Consider the following 6,000-nt stretch of genomic DNA (forward strand, 5'->3'; position numbering starts at 1 on the left):
CCTGTGCAAGTCAACCTTCACTGACATTTGGTTTTTCTAAGTTGTTTTCTCACATTAGTTTCATTCTTCAGCTCTCACACTGCTAAAGCCCATTCTAGTGCTTTCCCAGTCAAGAGAGATGAGGTACGCGCCATATCTGAGGTAAGAGCCATATCTGTAGAAACGGCGTAGCACACAAATACCTGACACATCTGGTCTTGAGTAAATTATTGAGGAGAATGAAAGTTTATATTCTGGGTTCTGACTTGCTGAATTGATAAACCCCTGCTGTACTGCATTTATCTCAGGGTGACCCACACATCTCGCTTGACATCTCGGAGTAATCCCAGCAGGTGCTGGTTGGTAAATGGTCTGGTAAAGGGCAAGAATGTTGTGTGACAAGTCAGGGTTTTGTAAGATCCTGGGCACCCTGTTGTAGCATCTACTGAAACATGGCTGGGATGTGACGACTGCTTTCTCTCCCCAACTCCTAAAGCTCAGTACTACACAAACAGATGTTAGATCTGGAGGAGAATTCAGCAGATGAAAGCATTTCAGGAGAGTGGAGATTTGTCAGCTGTGCTTTCTCTACAGCTATAGCTCCCACTTACCTCATCTCTCCTGATTGGGAGATTTGCTCAAATGGGCTATAACAGTGTGGGAGCTGTACAATGAAGTGCACCTAGAAAACTCTTCATTAGGACCTTGAAACTAGTGTTTTATCATCCCACAAGAGGCTGGGACAAGAGGCTACACCCTACAACAGGGCCCTTGGCCTGCAGCTGATTATACTGTTGAGAATCCTCCTTCCTGCTAGACCAACCCCTTCATCAACCCCCTCTACTGCTTTGCCCAATAATGACAACTGCCAGGGTGTCCTCAGCTGTCAGGTGGCTTCAAGTACACGCATACTGTGGTTGTTTTTCATGGATAAGGCAACTGTGGATCGCCACCAAAGCAAAAACTGAATGTTTTACCAAGCTAACAAGATACACCTCTACTACCATCATGCAGGACATGTGTGTATTGTTTAGGCTTTTGTTACATTGTATGTAAGACATGGAAAGTGTAGAGTGTAAATTGTGACAGCAAGGCATTTTTCCTGAAAAGAAGATGCTAGGGGGCTTCTCAATGCATCCTGGGAAATCATAAGAACAGTTTAAGAGGGTTTATTGGTAGAAGATCAGCTTCAATTCGGATTTCAGAGAAGGGTAGGCCTACATGTAACGTTATTAATGTCTCTGTTTGATGCAATTTTACGTCCCATTCCCTAAACATTCAGGCAGCAACCCCGAGTATTGATCATTTTATATACATATCTGTGTCCATCGTATTGCATGTGAAAGATGGTGACAATATCAGTAATCATAACCACGCTATCTTTGTGAATTACTTTAAATTACAGAGCTGCAGATTCAGTCTTATGTGGAGTTTTGTAAATATGGCTTATTATGTTATTCCACACTGAAATGCTGTTACAATAACCACAACAGGAATGCCATATTGATCATTTGTGTCTGTTTTATAATGAACATGGTTCAGTTCATTATGTGAACAAACACATAATTGTATTTTGTTCACGATCTTTCCACATGGTTAGCGTGCTGGAGTAATGGAAAGTAGTGCTGGAATGCAGCTCGCAGAACTCAGCCGTTGGTGACATTGGCTTTGAATGCAGAGTGGTTCTGCTGATTGACTCTGCTAAATTATGCTGAAATTATGCAGTGATGCTAGCCAGTGGGAAGACCCCCCATTACTAACAGAAATAGGACGCAAGTGGAGGTGAAGCCATGATAAATAACATCATTTGCATGCCAGGGGTTCCCTGTCTGAGACAACTGACAGCCACAGAGTGAGGCATTTAAAACAGATCTGACGTCCCTCCTTCTTAATGCTTGTGTAAGGAGCTTTCGAGTTCATTAGGACTGGTGCAGCAGCTTAGCATTCTCTGCTGTAATTACAGGGTCTATGAGGCAGGAGAGCCACCACTGCTATTTTAAGTTGACCTCATTTGCACAATACACTAGAAGACAATGCATGCAGAACAGTGTGGAAAAATATAATTGCATTACCTTACTTTAAATAAATGTAAAATACCAAGATTATTCAAACACAACTGGTAGTTTGGACCCATTATGTTGATGGATTGGGTCTCATAGTAAAATAAATAAATTCAGAAAATAAAATTATATCCATATAATCTTAATAATAATACAATACTAACACAGAGTATGAGACACATGGGCAATAGTGGCCGTAGTAATATTTGAGTTTGACATTTCTTATATATTTTCACCATTGACATGGTCTATCAACTTGGGCTAAGAAAGATTTCATCAAAGCCTCAGATAGATGGAGTGCGGGTATATTTCTGTGCTGCTGTTACTGTACAAAGGTTGACTGTACAGCGTGATGCTTCTTGTGCCTCTCTACCTCAGTCTTGTGTTTTGCTTATAAGAATTACAGTGGAAGTTGTTCACAAGGATTTAAAAAAATGAATCTTTGTTTTGGTTGAAAATAACTGACTACATACCTATAGGGGTAATTTCTAATACTGTGCTCTGCAAAAATGTATTCTGTATATTTCCACTGATAATATTAATTGCGCATTACAAATGGACGACTTCATGCAGGTAGCACCATCAAAACTAACTTATTTGCAAAATGTAATCACTGACTAGAGCTCATCACTGAGTGACATATAAGTGGCTATAAAAACCAAGCCTGTCTCTGCTCACTGTCTTTTTAATTCCTCTCAATTGTAGCTCCGGGGAATACCCCTCCTCTGCTCCCTGTACTGGGCGAATGAGGAAAACAATAGGGAATGACTAATTATACTTCCTTGGCAGTCTCTGCCGCTCCGTGCTGTCAGTCTGCAGATCCATTACGAGGACGGGCCAAGGGAGCGCTTTCAGCCTGCTGCGCAGATGGGCTGCAAACAAGTATGGTGAAGCGATTGGGATAAGAATGAGGGGGTGGGGAGCGGAGGTTTGCAACAGTGATAAATCACCGCCCTCAGAAGACTGAGATGGATGCAATCTCAACCGAGCCCTGCGCCGCCACCACCACCATCACGAAAAGGAAAGATTTCTCACTGTGTATTTTACATGGTAGAAAATTAAATCAAGCAAAGTTCTTGAGAGAGGTTCTGTTGAGGGACTTGCATGCGGGTACTTACATTAGGGCTCATTTGTCATTTGTAATTTATGCATAGACGTAATACATTTCTTTTGAGATTCAATCGAATTCTCAGAATCTGTGAAAGGAGGGCAAAACATTATTAGAGGCTATTTATGTAATCCTTTTTGTTTTCCATCTCCTTTTACTGTTGATTTGTTTTCATCCTAACAGCAGTGCCTATACAGGATATGATCCTTCTTTGGGGGGGGGGGGGGGGGTGCGCAATATGCCGATGCCTGAGTATACTGTTCTCGCCAAAGCTAAATTGAAATATTCTTGAATTTAAACAAATTCAGTGCAATAACAGCATTACAATGATAAAGTAGTGTGTTTTATTTCAGCCTAAGGATATTTAGCTTGTAAAAAAATACTGTCCAGAGTTACTGGCTGATTCTGCCCACCTTATATTACAATCTGTATCTGAAAACAAACGTAACATTACTTTGATTTCTAGGACCTCTGGAGAGGATCTGTTTGTGTAATTTCACACAGTGGCATGCATCTTAATTGGGGAGATCATCATTCCGCAGCAATGGGGACACAGACCAAGGGAGCAAGGATTATACCATCAACAATCTCCATTAGGATTTTTCCATGCCATTCAAGAATCTTGCACATTCCGTACATTCTAGAATGTTGCATATGAAGACTTTGTTGTGGAAATGTAATAAATATGTGGTTAGGAAAGAATGTCTGTTAAGAACTGTTGGCAGCAAATAGAGAAGAAAATGGTAGATTAGAGAAGCAACATCATGGTAACCAGGCTGTCACTCCAGAATTGGTGCCGTGTGGTAAACATCATCCTTACCTTTCCATCACTTCTTTTTTTGAATTGAATGTGGAAAAAAAACAAGTGAAACCATGCCAATCTCTAAAGGTCATCTCTCCCTTAAACCCGTCTCTCCCTCCTCCATCAGGAGCTATAATGGGATTACGGACAAAACAAATTCTACCTCTGCAGGCAGGGCCTTGGCACTCCACCACTCAATACCAATCACTGTTTGCAAGTTGTGTTAATCACTCCATATCCAATTATAATGCCATTTGTCACCACAGTTAGCGATGTGTGAGGGTGTTAATTGAAGTTAAATGTTTGTAGTTTATTGCATTTGCTGTGGTTTGAATCTCAGGTCAGAGTGTGACAAAATATGCAAGAGTAAAGCAATCGCTTGCCTACTTACATATTGTCCAACTCACTACATGGTCATCCTTCATGAAAGTAGGAACTAAAGAATATTCAAAATGTAAAACATTTATCACTCCATTAGTTTTGTCATGGTTTAAGGAAAAAATAATGCCAAACAAATAGAACACAGTGATAAGAGTGCTTATTCCATATGTCATCTGTAGTGATTACAAAGCTGTATTCGGTGCAGTATGCATGTCCAAAGCTGTATTCGGTGCAGTATGCATGTCCAAAGCTGTATTCGGTGCAGTATGCATGTCCAATATTTGAATACATCTGCAGATGATTTTTTTTTTTTCAAACATTTTGTAATTTTTTTCTGTGGGGCAATTTACACAATGACAAAACTTAAAATAACTCTTTATTCTATGCGTTGTCTGATCCATTGTGTTTAGAGTTGGAGTAATCAAATCAAAAATTTCAGTTAATTGTATTATATATATATATATATGCTTAATTTGTAAGCAATACATATCTTCCCTGTATAGTATTTACTGAATTGCATTTAGACATTAATATTCTGGGCATGTTCACCTATTGATCTTTTTGTAAACGCTTGTCTTGGCCCTGCTGAGTAGGGCACTGAATATATCTTCCTCCTCCTCATCCTTCTTCTTCTTCTTCTTCTCACTAAAATCTAACGCATCTAATGCGTTATCTGATTCCTTCTGCATAATATATTTACCAAATGCTATAGCTATTTTGTTTTATTATTGTCTGACTCTAACACAAACTCCATGTAGAGAATTAGTCGTAAAATCCAGCGTCCTACATTTGTATGTATAACATTACAAAATGTGTACAACCTGTGATATTGATGCCACAATTTTAATAATATGATATGAATGATATGAAATATGTTGAAGATAGTTAAGACGTTATGAGGCTATATCTCTTCCCACCCTTATCAAAACGTATGGACCATTTTACAATGTGCTTGTCTTTACAACATTGTTTTACAGTCCAATGATATTTCATAACAGTTATTTTGATTTGTTGTGGTTCCCTGCAATGCTGGCAATACCCTAGATTGTAGATTGTGTTGCTCATACAATACTTCATCGCACCTCCTATGTCTGCACATATACTCGTATGTCCATATGTCTAAATCACTGAGGGAAAGGTACAACAAAAGAAAAACCAGTTTGATATATTTCATTAAACAACATTGTAAAAATCACATTAACATGTTCCATTAGGCACCAAAGACACCAAAGAAATGGCTGGTAGATTCCTGCTTTTGCCATGGTAAATTGATTTTCACCTGTTATTAGAAATCAGTGAGAAATGTGTGCACATGCTCTGATGCATAGCAAGAGGCCAGCAGTCATCAGAGTTACTAGGCAATTTAAAATGAAATATAAATGTTCAATCTCCAAATACCTCTGAATTGTGTCCTTTGATGTAATAATCCAATGATGATCAATATCTTTAGCAGCACTAACTTGTATGGTTAGTTCAATACCATCTTTATTTTGCTAGTTATTGTACTTAAAGAGACTTGCAAGTTGCAAATGACTATTATGATCATCAGTCTCTATCAGCATGGGGGATCCAAAGACGACAAGTCATTGAACACTCACTCTACACCACAGCTAGTATTGTATACACACAGACACGGCACAGCCAAATAACAGAGAGAAATCCAGAAAAAA

The sequence above is a fragment of the Clupea harengus genome, chromosome 8, assembly GCF_900700415.2.
Source record: "Clupea harengus chromosome 8, Ch_v2.0.2, whole genome shotgun sequence".
Classification (NCBI taxonomy): Eukaryota; Metazoa; Chordata; class Actinopteri; order Clupeiformes; family Clupeidae; genus Clupea; species Clupea harengus.